The sequence below is a fragment of the Ranitomeya variabilis genome, chromosome 6 (assembly GCF_051348905.1).
Source record: "Ranitomeya variabilis isolate aRanVar5 chromosome 6, aRanVar5.hap1, whole genome shotgun sequence".
Classification (NCBI taxonomy): domain Eukaryota; kingdom Metazoa; phylum Chordata; class Amphibia; order Anura; family Dendrobatidae; genus Ranitomeya; species Ranitomeya variabilis.
In genome coordinates this window covers 412,501,758-412,517,657 of record NC_135237.1, presented here as the reverse complement: position 1 = coordinate 412,517,657, position 15,900 = coordinate 412,501,758, and the positions used below count along the sequence as shown (strand labels likewise).

Below are 15,900 nucleotides of genomic sequence, written 5' to 3'. Positions count from 1 at the left end.
ATGAGCGCCACGCAGAGATATATAGACCCTTACATGTCTTGGCATGATATCAATGAAGTAATAAATGCTTGTCTGAAGAGTGTTCTACTTTGATGAATTAAGAAAAACTAAGAAAAAGGATATGCATAACACTGGGATCGACCATTAAAAGATAACAACTTTATTCAAAAAGGCACATCAAAACGAGACATACATTTAAAAGCATTTAAAAACGGAAAAAACAGCACATAGCTAGTAAGCTACATGCAACCCCCCAGACAGTTGGAGACAAATGTCATTTTAGCACTGAACAATGTGACAAATATTTAGAGAAGGTGCGTGCATATGAATTAAAACACGTACACTAATATATACTCTTATACCACCAACGTGTACCCTACAGACATCAAGCAGTATTAAGGACAAAGGTATAATATACACACAAATTTAGGCTCAGAGTATGCCCCCTCATGCACCCTAAGAATTCCAATGAAAGCAAAACAATATATAAGATGTTAACCAGAGACCTGGGGGTAAGATAACCACATATTAGATAAAGATATACCACCCAGAAACAATAGCCAAGTTGTAAAGGAATATATCACCTAAAGACCAGGAGCGAAGCAAATAGTAAACTCCAAAGGAGCCCAAAGTGCAAGGATGCTGAGTAGAAATGAGGTAGTTCAAATATAAAGTGCTAATGCTGGGGAGAACTGGAGCCCCACGCGTATCGATGCTACAAGGGCATCTTCCTCAGGGGAAATGTGAGGTAAACAGCCTAGACTCGTTCTAATATAGCCAAATAATGAAACAAAATAAATATCACCTGTGAGCATTGCTATGACGTGCAGAGATCTGGAGGCATATACTTCCGGGTTACCAAGTTAATCCCACTGCACTTGTGCAGTGGGCAGCTCCTGCTGTGTTGCCGAGGCTGCAGGGTAATACACACAATCCCGGCTAAGAGGTTGCTATGGGGGCAGTGACACCCAAGCACCTGCGCAGTGGAAGCAGGCAGGGAGAGGAGACCATAAAATGACTCACGCTATCCCAGCTAAGTGGTTGCCATAGAAACATTGAGCTGAAGTACCTGCATTATTGAAGCAGGCTAGAAAAGGAGACCGCAGAGTAATACAACAGTCCAGGCTAGATGATTGCCGAAATGACATTAACACTCAAAACGCCTGCACAAAATAAGGCCGGCAAGGAGAGGAGACTGAGATAATGCACGCAATCCCAGCAGAGTAGTTTACATGGAGACAAAAGGCGCTAGGTTGATTAAAAGAGGGTGGTGACACACATATACATATATATATATATATATACATATATATATATATATACATATACACATACATATATACATATACACTCATACATAAATAAATACACATAACTTAGTATATTATAACGATGAGGAATCATAACCACATAAGACCAAAGGTAGAAGTCTAAACGGCGCTTTCTGCTGATTTGAAGGGCACACACCATGCATAAAATTTGGAATAAAGTCAAAAAGATTATTTCCGTTCTACTAAATGTACAAATAGGAGACGCAGTCCCAATTTACAAGTTACTAAGCTCACACATAAGAGACGCAGTCCCAACTTACAAATTTACCAAATAAGAGAAATAGTCCCAAGTTACAGGTAACTAAATTCTCAAATAAGAGACGTAGTCCCAGTTTGCAATTTGCTGAGTTTACGGACAAAAGACGCAGTCCCAATTTAATGTGTATGGCAACTCCAAATGAATCAGGAATTGTGCATGTGTCAGTGCACCAAACCGTAATGAATAGGCTCACATCAAATATGGAGCCCAAGAGAATATAAATAAGCGCCTGCGCAATAAGGCAGACTCACTCAGCTAGTGCACACATGGAAACAATATGCTCAAAGAACTAAGTAAGTATATGCGTAAATTGATAGAAGAACGTGCATATGGTCAAACTCGATTGATATGTCCATTAAAGGTGAAAACGCGCATACCATATGCTGTAATAGAGGAGAATATGCCCGAGGACCTACAACAGTCAACTAGCCCAGTGCCGGTGTATGCACATGCTATAGTTTAGTTAGGACTATGTGTCCAAAGGAAGACCAAGAGAAATATAGATCAAACCCACCAGACTAAGTTGGTACGCCGAGTATAACAACTAAGAAGAAGAACACAGCAAATAGGTTCATAGGGTCAAGGGGATTTATCCAGATCCCAAGAAGACATACTACTAGGACCCTTGACATCCATACCAATAGTCAGTGGTTATCAGTTATAAGCAGCACACACCTTCCCTAAATAGGCTGGGGATACTAAGGCAAACCCCTCCTGTCACCAAACCAGATACAAGAATGCATCTCACATAACATACATGTATTGTTTATTACCCTAGAGAAAAAAATAAAAATAAATAAAAAATAAATAAATAAATAAATAAATATATATATGCATGGTAAAGGTCCTATGACTTTAAGGCAGACAACAACCGTTCAGAGATGCATAATATGTAGCAAAAGCCAGAAAAGGACGTTAATCTTTGATGAACAAGGTAAGCGGCTAATCGCGAGATGTCCTGAAGCTGATGATCCGGTGATTGGGGAACCAGCGATTCTAGTAGTCCATGGTGTCTCTCCGTTTGCCAACTAGGAGTGAGTCAAGAATGCCCAACAGATCTAAAACAGGATATAAAAAATAGGATATAAAAAAAACACCAAAGATAAATACTGATGGAGGGAGAAGAGGTGGGAAAGCAGAGAGGGAGACCTATTATCTCATGCTTGCTTATAAAAACCCGTATACAGAAGTTCCTCGTTCATACCTGCTGGAGTCAAGGTGTTGAGATCATAGATCCACTTAGACTCCTTCCTTAGGAGTTCGGGTATTATACTCCCACCCCTGATGTCCATTTTGACCCCCTCCAAACCCATTACCCTTAACCCCCTTGGTGACCCCCCATGGTGATGTAAAAAATGGGCAGCCACTGAGGACAGCTTCTTACCCTTTTCAGAATCCTTCCGGGCCATATTGATGTTGGAGAGGTGCTGCTGAGTCCGACGTCTAAGCTCCTGCGTAGTATATCCAACATAGAGCATCGGACAGCTGCAAATCAAAACATAAACAAGGTTCCTGGTACGACAATTAAAATAACCAGGTACCTGGATCCTGCGTGGACTGCAGGAAAGAGATATCCCAATGTCAGCTATCATGTGGCTGCAAATGTTACACCTACCACAAGGATAGGAACCAGTATAGAAAAGTAGGAGACAAAAAAAGCGCAAATAGGGTCTTATCCTCAGGATTGCTTCTAATCAATTATGAGAGAACTGCTCACCTGGTGGTACACAGTAAAGGCGTGTAGTTTGTCAGCTGCTGCAGATCCACAGGTCGGCGCTGCGACCTCTTAGAGACGTTATAATAGATGAATGTGGATAAAATCCGCGCTGCTGCGACAAATAATGGATCCAGATATAGTTATAAGGTGTTCAGGTGGTTTATTCAACGCGTTTCGAAGCTCATGGCTTCTTCTTCAGGAAGTTTCCACACAGAGATATCAGTTATCAGTTATCTCTGTGTGGAAACTTCCTGAAGAAGAAGCCATGAGCTTCGAAACGCGTTGAATAAACCACCTGAACACCTTATAACTATATCTGGATCCATTATTTGTCGCAGCAGCGCGGATTTTATCCACATTCATCTATTATAAGGATAGGAACCATACATGTTGCCACCTGTCCCCGTCCTGGTAGTCATACGTCTGAAATGACTTGTCACAAGCTCATCCCTGAGGTTCCGAGACCTCCTGGCCACCATCCTGGGGGTGTCAGAGAGCCACGGCAAAAGTTTAGGTTCCGTAAGCAAGATGTTCCAGTTCTTCTTTAAGATAGTGTATACATCATTCCACTGACTATGATAGGTGGTAACAAGGTTGATGGTCCGTACCGGGGTCCTAATCCTAGGTTTTAGTGTTTCTTCTCTTGTCACTTGCTGGGAGTGCTGGTACACCTCTTTATTGCCCAGCTTAATGATAATCCCTGGGGGATCAAATTAACCTCGAACATCTCTACTACCCTGGTGGATTTCCTGGACTTGAAGATTTCCATCAGAGGCAATGGTCTGGTTACGAGTCTGCATCGCAAGGGGACAGCCACTAACAGTTTGCTCCACTACACGAGCACCCACCCGGTCCACTTGCGGAATAGCATACCTAGGGGCCAATTCCTCAGAATTAGGAGAAACTGTACCACCATGTCTGATTTCCGAGAAGAGTCGCAGAAGCTGACGAAGAGGTTTCGGGCCAGAGGGTATACTCGCAAGGTTATAACTCAGGCGTACCAGCACTCCCAGCAAGTGACAAGAGAAGAAACACTAAAACCTAGGATTAGGACCCCGGTACGGACCATCAACCTTGTTACCACCTATCATAGTCAGTGGAATGATGTATACACTATCTTAAAGAAGAACTGGAACATCTTGCTTACGGAACCTAAACTTTTGCCGTGGCTCTCTGACACCCCCAGGATGGTGGCCAGGAGGTCTCGGAACCTCTGGGATGAGCTTGTGACAAGTCATTTCAGACGTATGACTACCAGGATGGGGACAGGTGGCAACATGTATGGTTCCTATCCTTGTGGTAGGTGTAACATTTGCAGCCACATGATAGCTGACATTGGGATATCTCTTTCCTGCAGTCCACGCAGGATCCAGGTACCTGGTTATTTTAATTGTCGTACCAGGAACCTTGTTTATGTTTTGATTTGCAGCTGTCCGATGCTCTATGTTGGATATACTACGCAGGAGCTTAGACGTCGGACTCAGCAGCACCTCTCCAACATCAATATGGCTCGGAAGGATTCTGAAAAGGGTAAGAAGCTGTCCTCAGTGGCTGCCCATTTTTTACATCACCATGGGGGGTCACCAAGGGGGTTAAGGGTAATGGGTTTGGAGGGGGTCAAAATGGACATCAGGGGTGGGAGTATAATACCCGAACTCCTAAGGAAGGAGTCTAAGTGGATCTATGATCTCAACACCTTGACTCCAGCAGGTATGAACGAGGAACTTCTGTATACGGGTTTTTATAAGCAAGCATGAGATAATAGGTCTCCCTCTCTGCTTTCCCACCTCTTCTCCCTCCATCAGTATTTATCTTTGGTGTTTTTTTATATCCTATTTTATATATCCTGTTTTAGATCTGTTGGGCATTCTTGACTCACTCCTAGTTGGCAAACGGAGAGACACCATGGACTACTAGAATCGCTGGTTCCCCAATCACCGGATCATCAGCTTCAGGACATCTCGCGATTAGCCGCTTACCTTGTTCATCAAAGATTAACATCCTTTTCTGGCTTTTGCTACATATTATGCATCTCTGAACGGTTGTTGTCTGCCTTAAAGTCATAGGACCTTTACCATGCATATATATATTTATTTATTTATTTATTTATTTTTTATTTATTTATTTATTTTTTCTCTAGGGTAATAAACAATACATGTATGTTATGTGAGATGCATTCTTGTATCTGGTTTGATGACAGGAGGGGTTTGCCTTAGTATCCCCAGCCTATTTAGGGAAGGTGTGTGCTGCTTATAACTGATAACCACTGACTATTGGTATGGATGTCAAGGGTCCTAGTAGTATGTCTTCTTGGGATCTGGATAAATCCCCTTGACCCTATGAACCTATTTGCTGTGTTCTTCTTCTTAGTTGTTATACTCGGTGTACCAACTTAGTCTGGTGGGTTTGATCTATATTTCTCTTGGTCTTCCTTTGGACACATTGTCCTAACTAAACTATAGCATGTGCATACACCGGCACTGGGCTAGTTGACTGTTGTAGGTCCTCGGGCATATTCTCCTCTATTACAGCATATGGTATGCGCGTTTTCACCTTTAATGGACATATCAATCGAGTTTGACCATATGCACGTTCTTCTATCAATTTACGCATATACTTACTTAGTTCTTTGAGCATATTGTTTCCATGTGTGCACTAGCTGAGTGAGTCTGCCTTATTGCGCAGGCGCTTATTTATATTCTCTTGGGCTCCATATTTGATGTGAGCCTATTCATTACGGTTTGGTGCACTGACACATGCACAATTCCTGATTCATTTGGAGTTGCCATACACATTAAATTGGGACTGCGTCTTTTGTCCGTAAACTCAGCAAATTGCAAACTGGGACTACGTCTCTTATTTGAGAATTTAGTTACCTGTAACTTGGGACTATTTCTCTTATTTGGTAAATTTGTAAGTTGGGACTGCGTCTCTTATGTGTGAGCTTAGTAACTTGTAAATTGGGACTGCGTCTCCTATTTGTACATTTAGTAGAACGGAAATAATCTTTTTGACTTTATTCCAAATTTTATGCATGGTGTGTGCCCTTCAAATCAGCAGAAAGCGCCGTTTAGACTTCTACCTTTGGTCTTATGTGGTTATGATTCCTCATCGTTATAATATACTAAGTTATGTGTATTTATTTATGTATATGTGTATGTATGTATATATGTATGTGTATATATATATATATGTATGTGTATATGTATATATATATATATATATATATATATATATATATATATATATATATATATATGCATGTGTCAACACCCTCTTTAATCAACCTAGCGCCTTTTGTCTCCATGTAAACTACTCTGCTGGGATTGCGTGCATTATCTCAGTCTCCTCTCCTTGCCGGCCTTATTTGTGCAGGCGTTTTGAGTGTTAATGTCATTTCGGCAATCATCTAGCCTGGACTGTTGTATTACTCTGCGGTCTCCTTTTCTAGCCTGCTTCAATAATGCAGGTACTTCAGCTCAATGTTTCTATGGCAACCACTTAGCTGGGATCGCGTGAGTCATTCTATGGTCTCCTCTCCCTGCCTGCTTCCACTGCGCAGGTGCCTGGGTGTCACTGCCCCCATAGCAACCTCTTAGCCGGGATTGTGTGCATTACTCTGCAGCCTCGGCAACACAGCAGGAGCTGCCCACTGCACAAGTGCAGTGGGATTAACTTGGTAACCCGGAAGTATATGCCTCCAGATCTCTGCACGTCATAGCAATGCTCACAGGTGATATATTCCTTTACAACTTGGCTATTGTTTCTGGGTGGTATATCTTTATCTAATATGTGGTTATCTTACCCCCAGGTCTCTGGTTAACATCTTATATATTGTTTTGCTTTCATTGGAATTCTTAGGGTGCATGAGGGGGCATACTCTGAGCCTAAATTTGTGTGTATATTATACCTTTGTCCTTAACACTGCTTGATGTCTGTAGGATACACATTGGTGGTATAAGAGTATATATTAGTGTACGTGTTTTAATTCATATGCACGCACCTTCTCTAAATATTTGTCACATTGTTCAGTGCTAAAATGACATTTGTCTCCAACTGTCTGGGGGGTTGCATGTAGCTTACTAGCTATGTGCTGTTTTTTCCGTTTTTAAATGCTTTTAAATGTATGTCTCGTTTTGATGTGCCTTTTTGAATAAAGTTGTTATCTTTTAATGGTCGATCCCAGTGTTATGCATATCCTTTTTCTTAGTTTTTCTTGATAGTCTTTCTCATATGCATATGGTTGATCCCTGACTCACTTATGCTTTGTGGTGCCCGCTACCTTCTTTATCTACTTTGATGAATTCACTTGGGCACACAAATCATCAAGATCCACTGCTGGCAGCTCCTTTTACATGTGCCCTGATGTAGTCGATGGAGTACAAGTCTTGAGATGCTATATATCATGGTAGCACAGTTCAGCCACTCAGACGGTCACCCAAGTAAAATGCATCTAGTGTTGTTGTGTTGAAAAACAATTTATGGGACACTTTGAATTGTCCATTCCAATGATTTTACAGCTAATCCATTCTGTACTGCAAGAGAAAATAAATGTCACATATACTTCCACAAATTTCCTCCCTGGTGGTGCAATTTCTATGTTGAGGAATGTATTTCATGCAAAGAAAGAGTAGAGCAGTTGCTCATAGCAATTAACCAGATTCCCCTCACATTTTTAGAGTCCCTTAACAAAATGAAAAGAAAAGCCTTAATTGTTTGTGACTGCTCCTCTTTTCATTTATACCATTTTGAATAAATATCCCTGTCATCGTATAGCTGAAAAGTGAACCCCGTAAACCCTAGCTTGACACTGGCAGCCGTATATATGCTGTAATGGCTTGTGTGCTAAAAAAGTGTCAGAGCTGATTTTAAGTCCCAAACCAGCTCTGATGTAAGCAGGGCCGGCTTTAGGGGCAGGCAGACCAGGCAGCTGCCAGCTAGCGGCAAGTCACGCAGCCACTATGGGGCCCCTGTGAGGCAGGGGGGCCCGCCTGCCACCAGCGCCGACTCCCCCACCGCATTGAACTATACCGGCGTCTGCCGCTATAGTTCAAAGCAATGATGGAGGAGAGAGCATCACCTGACGCTCCCTCTCCCATCATTCCCCGCTCTGCCTCTGACACAGCGGGTGCGCCTCATCGCGTACTCGCTGTGTGGCAGGCAGTACGGCGGCAGCCGCCGACACAGGAGCAGGGAGCAGCGCGGGCTCGGGGAGAGGTGAGGAGCTTGTGGTTTTTTGTTTTTTTTTTACTGGACTGTGCGGCCATTCTCAGGAGGAGAGAGGAGGGGAGGGGAGGGAAGGGGGATGTGGGCTCTGCTGTATACTACTGTGGGCAGTGCTGTATACTACTGTGGGCAGTGCTGTATACTACTGTGGGCAGTGCTGTATACTACTGTGGGCAGTGCTGTATACTACTGTGGGCAGTGCTGTATACTACTGTGGGCAGTTATGTATACTACTGTGGGCTCTGCTGTATACTACTGTGGGCTCTGCTGTATACTACTGTGGGCTCTGCTGTATACTAATGTGGGCTCTGCTGTATACTACTGTGGGCAGTGCTGTGTACTATTGTGGGCAGTGCTGTATACTACTGTGGGCAGTGCTGTATACTACTGTGGGCTCTGCTGTATACTACTGTGGGCAGTGCTGTATACTACTGTGGGCAGTGCTGTATACTACTGTGGGCAGTGCTGTATACTACTGTGGGCAGTTATGTATACTACTGTGGGCTCTGCTGTATACTACTGTGGGCTCTGCTGTATACTACTGTGGGCAGTGCTGTGTACTATTGTGGGCAGTGTTGTATACTACTGTGGGCAGTGCTGTATACTACTGTGGGCTATGCTGTATACTACTGTGGGCTCTGCTGTATACTACTGTGGGCAGTGCTGTATACTACTGTGGGCAGTGCTGTATACTACTGTGGGCTGTGCTATACACTACTGTGTGGGCTGTGCTATACACTACTGTGTGGGCTGTGCTATACACTACTGTGTGGGCTGTGCTGTATACTACTGTGTGGGTAGTGCTGTATACTACTGTGTGGGTTGTGCTGTATACTACTGTGTGGGCTGTTCTATATACTACTGTGTGGGCTGTTCTATATACTACTGTGTGGGCTGTGCTATATACTACTGTGTGGGCTGTGCTATATACTAAGTGGCTGTGCTATATACTACTATGTGGGCTGTGCTATATACTATGGGGGTATATTATATTCTATGGGGAGACTGTATTATATTTATATTCTATGAGGGGTTATTGCATCATACTCTATGAGGGGCTACATTATACTATATGGGGGGCTGCATTATATTCTATTGGGAGGTTACATTATACTCTGTGGGGGGGTTACATTATACTCTGGGGTGGCTGCATTATACTCTGTGGGGTGGTGGCTGCATTATACTATATGTGGGCTGAATTATACTGTATCGAGGACTATGGGGAATACATTATACTATATGAAGAACTGTGGGGTGCATTATACTATAGGAAGTGAATTGTACTACATGGATGACTATGGTGGTGCATTATACTATATGGAGCACTGTGAGGAGTGTATTATGCTATATGGAGGACTGAGGAGTATATTTTAATATATGGAGGACTATGAGGAGTGTATTATACTATATGGAGGACTATGGGAAGTGTATAATACTATATGGAGGACTATGAGGAGTGAATTATACTATATGGAGGACTATGGGGCACATTATATTATATGGAGGACTATGCGGTGTGCATTTTACAATATGGAGGACTGTGGTGAACATTATAATATATGGAGGACTATGGGGTGTATTATACTAAACAAGCAAAATGCTGTATATTCATTGGGTGATTGGATTGTTTATGCTGGAATAAAAATTATTGTTCTCAGCAGGACGTCGCCGGTGTAAACTGTGGATGTGCTGCTGATAACATGATACTGTATGGTGATCTGTTAGTGATCTATTAGTGATCGTTCTGTCCCCTTCATTCTTTCTCAGACAGTGGAAAGAGGCCGGGAAACAAGTGCCCAACAACTTCAGTATTGTCGATCACACTTGTTTAGCGTCCTGAGATCAGCGCATGTAAATACAACCAAAATGCTTTTGTATGATGTGCAATATGTTAGCATTTGGGGCCCCATTTTAAACTTTGCCTACGGCCCCACTTTGCCTAAAACCGGCCCTGAATGTAAGCTATGGTTCTACGAGAGGCTGATATAAATAATTCAGTTCCCTGTAACTCTTTGTAACTGCCTTTTGCTGTAATGAACACAGTAGGTCAAAATGACAACATGAATTGGCTAATTGGATTAAAATAAGTCCCAAGTAAAACGCAGTAGTGCGATGACTCATTTTTCAGATGATGCTTGTGAATAGGAATAGCTTGTGCTTGGAATAAAATGCAAATTTGCTTGACACCTGCTGACTCTCCATTCTACAAAACACCATGTGGGTATTCAGTTCACCTTGCTGAATGATTGACAGCTAATTCATTGAGTATAGGCTCCAATACAAATTCTAATTTACATTAGGACACAAAGAGGTATCATTACTAGGGTGACTATATGAATCTTCACCCAATGAATAAGTGATATATTTTGAAACAAGCTAAAAACGTCTCTGGAAATGCATGACATATAGCACTAATAAGTAAATAATTGTTATTTATACATTGAGACATAATGCATCAAGCAGTAATCATTTGCTATCTGCACTATCAGCTTAATTAACCCCTTCATGACCTTGGGATTTTCCGTTTTTCCGTGTTCGTTTTTCGCTCCCCTCCTTCCCAGAGCTATAACTTTTTTATTTTTCCATCAATATGGCCATGTGAGGGCTTATTTTTTGCGAAACAAGTTGTACTAGAAAAGGGGAAAAAAATTCCAAGTGCGGTGAAATTGCAAAAAAAGTGCTGTCCCTCACTTGTTTTTAGTTTGGCTTTTTTGCTAGGTTCACTAAATGCTAGAACTGACCAGCCTTTATGATTCTCCAGGTCATTATGAGTTCATAGACACCTAACATGACTAGGTTATTTTTTATCTAAGTGGTGAAAAAAAATTCCAAACTTTGCTAAAAAAAAAAAAAATTGCGCCATTTTCCGATACCCGTAGCATCTCCATTTTTCATGATCTGGGGTCGGTCGAGGCCTTATTGTTTGTGTGCCGAGCTGGCGTTTTTAATGATACCATTTTGGTGCAGATACGTTCTTTTGATCGCCCGTTATTGCATTTTAATGCAATATCGTGGCAACCAAAAAACGTAATTCTGGCGTTTCAAATTTTTTCATCACTACGCTGTTTAGCAATCAGGTTAATGCTTTTTTTATTGATAGATCGGGCGATTCTGAACCCGGCGATACCACATATGTGTAGGTTTGATTTTTTTTTATTGATTTATTTTGAATGGGGCAAAAGGGGGTGATTTAAACTTTTATATATTTTTTTATTTTTTTCACATTTTTTTAATTTTTTTTTTTACTTTTGCCATGCTTCTATAGCCTCCATAGGAGGCTAGAAGCTGGCACAACTCGATCACCTCTGCTACATAGCAGCGATCATCAGATCGCTGCTATGCAGCAGAAATGCAGGTGTGCTATGAGCGCCGACCACAGGGTGGCGCTCACAGCTACCGGGGATCAGTAACCTTAGAGGCCACATGCCAAGGAAAAGATGATTCTATCACAACTGCAAACACTGTTATCCTACTAACACTATTGTGCAACTGAAAGATCAGAAAGAACCAGTGCAAGAGCATAGTCTATTAAAGCCCCATCACCAAAGTTATTGTGTAACGCTTGATATCAGCCATTTTGTGAAGGCCATAATAATAATTTTAGTAGCCATTTATGCCTTGTTAGCCAAGTAGTTGGTTTCTTGTAGTCTATAGTTGATATTTAAGTGTTTTTCCATCAAGAGGATTATTTGACATATGTAAAGTGTTCCTGCTATCATGGACACTTTTTATTAAATTACAATTGTTAATATCACTTTGCTATAGCTTTTACATTGACTTACAAACATTGAATCGTAGAAACATCCAGCATTGTAACAAAAATGCAATTTACCACTGTTACATCCGTCATCTAAGTGATTTTCACTTTCATATATTTTTATAGTCTGACAATGACTCAGGCACAAGTTTAAACATGTAAAAAAGTGGCACACATTAGCTTTTTCATCACTTCAGGAGATCATTACAGATTGAAAAATGATGATGTTGAGTTAGGTTTGCAATTTTCTATTCTGCAAGTAAAGTAAAAATGTATTTCTGTGTTCTTGGTCTCTGTTAAGAGAAGCATTATTACTTGTAGAATCATTGCCAGTTTTTATTTAAAACACCTTTTTCATATCTCCTAGCTTTTGAAGAAGATAAAGAGGGTCAGAATATGTGGCACGCGTAGCAAATTTTAGAGTCCAATCATCCGCACTGACTATAATGATGTCCATCAACTTTCTATCACATTTCAAACCTAAGTTCTTGATCCTATCAGTCCACTCTCAGGCCATCTTCTCAGCTCTCCTTTCTGTTCTCAGTCCGTTTCCTCAGCGCTCCTTTCTGTTCTTAGGCCATCTACTCAGCCAATGAATTTGCATTTTAAACAATCCAATCATCTCTAGTAAGCATATATCACACACAGTCTTTATGATTTTCCGATTTTCCTGTAAAAACAAAGTAAGTAATACAAATATTGGCATGGCTGTGATTGGCCAGCACTAGTGTTGAGCATTCCGATACCGCAAGTATCGGGTATCGGCCGATACTTGCGGGTATCGGAATTCCGATACCGAGATCCGATACTTTTGTGGTATCGGGTATCGGTATCGAAACAACATTAATGTGTAAAAGAAAGAATTAAAATAAAAAATATTGCTATACTCACCTCTCCGACGCAGCCTGGACCTTACCGAGGGAACCGGCAGCGTTCTTTGCTTAAAATGCGCGCGTTTACTGCCTTCTGTGACGTCACGGCTTGTGATTGGTCGCGTGCCGCCCATGTGGCCGCGACGCGACCAATCACAGCAAGCCGTGACGTAATTTTCAGGTCCTGAATGTTTAATTCTAGGCATTCAGGATTTGAAAATTACGTTACGGCTTGTGATTGGTCACATGGGCGACGCGACCAATCACAAGCCGTGACGTCACGGGAGGCAGGAAACGCGCGCATTTTAAAATTACGTCACGGCTTGTGATTGGTTGCGTGCCGCCCATGTGACCGCGACTCGACCAATCACAGCAAGCCGTGACGTAATTTTCAGGTCCTGAATGCAGAATTAGGCAGAATCAGGTCACGGCTTGCTGTGATTGGTCGCGTCGCGGCCACATGGGCGGCACGCGACCAATCACAAGCCGTGACGTCACGGAAGGCAGTAAACGCGCGCATTTTAAGCAAAGAACGCTGCCGGTTCCCTCGGTAAGGTCCAGGCTGCGTCGGAGAGGTGAGTATAGCAATATTTTTTATTTTAATTCTTTCTTTTACACATTAATATGGATCCCAGGGCCTGAAGGAGAGTTTCCTCTCCTTCAGACCCTGGGAACCATCAGGGATACCGTCCGATACTTGAGTCCCATTGACTTGTATTGGTATTGGGTATCGGTATCGGATTAGATCCGATACTTTGCCGGTATCGGCCGATACTTTCCGATACCGATACTTTCAAGTATCGGATGGTATCGCTCAACACTAGCCAGCACACAACGTGACTGACCCAACCTGTATAAATGCCGGATCACGAATGTCGCCATTCAGCTGTGATTAGTATAGGGATAGGACGCAGCTGGAGTGAGGGACAAGATTAGACTGCGCACTCTGCATAAAAGCTGCTTTGTGTATTCTGCCCCCATATCCGTGAGAGTACTGTACCAAAAAGCCTCTGTGTATATTCTGCTACCCTACCTGAAAAAGTACTGTGCCAAATAGCCAGAGTGTACTCTGCACCCATGTCTGTGTGTACTCTACAACCCTGCTTATGGGAGCACTGTGCCTTTAAGCCTCTGTGAGTATTTTGTATCCCTGCCTTTGGGAGTTCTGTGCCAAAAAGCCTCTGTGTGTACTCTGCAACGCCACCTGTGGGAGTACTGTGCCAAAAAGCCACTGTGCGTAATATACACTCATATCTATGGTAATACTGTGCCATAAATCCACTGTGCGTAGTCTGCAACCTTGGCTGTGGGAGTTCTGTTCCAAAAAGCCAGTGTGTGTACCATGCAACCCCACCTATGGGAACACTGTGCCTTTAAGCCTCTGTGTGTACTCTGCCTGTGGGAGTACTGTTCTAAAAAGCCTCTGTATACTTTCCAGCCATGTCTGTATGAGTAGTGTGCCTAAAATATCTACTTTGCAGCCGTCTCTTTGCCATTTGTAGGCCCATCAAATAATTTTGCTGTACTGTGTCTATAGGAGTAGTCTGCCTACAAAATAATTCTAGTCTGTAGCCATCTCTTTGCCATTTGTGGGCAAAAAAATAATTTTACTGTACCAATGTGTATCTGTGAGTATAGTCCCTAAAAAATTAATCTACTCTGCAGACATTGGAGGATGTTCATTCAGTTGTTTAATTTTGTAGAAAAAAAGCAGATCTTAGACATGGCCCAAAACTAAAGTAATTTCAAATGGTAACTTTCTGCCTTTAAGAAACAGTGAAAGAAATCAAGAACAAAAAATTTGGTAGTCAGTGTCAGGGGTCAAGTTCCCGCCTCTGCACAGGGGGAATCTCGGGCCAACTCCGCTGCTGTCTCCCATTCTTCTCCTGCCGCAGTGGAGCCTGCTCAGCGGAGACGTCGGTCCCAGCGTCTCGCTCAGTCTGACTCTCTACAAAGACACAGAAGAAAAAAAACCCCATTGCATATTTAATATGCTAAAAGTGGGGATACTAAGTAGTATCAACCCACATTCACAATATTTTATTGACTCCGTAATATAACTATATAGATAGGAGAAAAACTGGAGTAACCAATAAATAAGTAAGAAAGTACAAAATTTGGGGCTTATTACCATCTGAGTAGTGTTGTGCACTGGGCCTGGTAAGTTTTGCCTTCAATTTATGATACAGTCCCTGTATTCTGTGGATTTTCAGCTGGGCTTGATCTATGTTGATTTACCCTGACTTTTTGGTTTTAAACCTTGCTATAGAGCTCCCGCTGCTTCTGTGGATTTTTACATTGTTATAAAATACTTGGGCTTTATTTATTGTGCTTTATTCTTGGCTCTACTTACCCAGCACATGGACAAACATTCAAATGTAAATTAGATAGATGTACTATCTCTGAACTCCCATGTGCACCTCACTACTGTATGTACTTCCGTGTCCTTGTCCTGATTGACGATTTTATTATGTGTTTTTCTTTGATTTTTTTAAATAAATTTTGTACTTTCTTACTTATTTATTGGTTACTCCAGTTTTTCTCCTATCTTTATGACTCTGTACAAAGAAGTTACTGCTGCTTTTCCTGCTTCTGCCAATGAAGCAGTGCTGGGCAGCAGCGAGCAGACGCTTCTGGGACTAAGTCCTGCTTTTCTCATTCTGAGCATGCCCAGAGTAAGATCTCTCAGTGGAGATTGAGGGTCACATGATCAGATACTGAAGCTGAGGCCATTGGTC

The 15,900-nt window shown here is 42.1% G+C and overlaps 1 long non-coding RNA gene across 1 annotated transcript in view; it reads left to right on the top strand.

Annotated features, from left to right (window-relative positions):
• Positions 1 to 6,807: 6,807 nt before the first annotated feature.
• Positions 6,808 to 15,900, top strand: part of LOC143781204 (uncharacterized) — a 127,924-nt gene continuing 118,831 nt past the window's right edge. The window contains exon 1 of the long non-coding RNA XR_013216616.1: positions 6,808 to 7,040. This is a non-coding gene — a long non-coding RNA (uncharacterized LOC143781204). The remainder of the gene's footprint in view (positions 7,041 to 15,900) is intronic.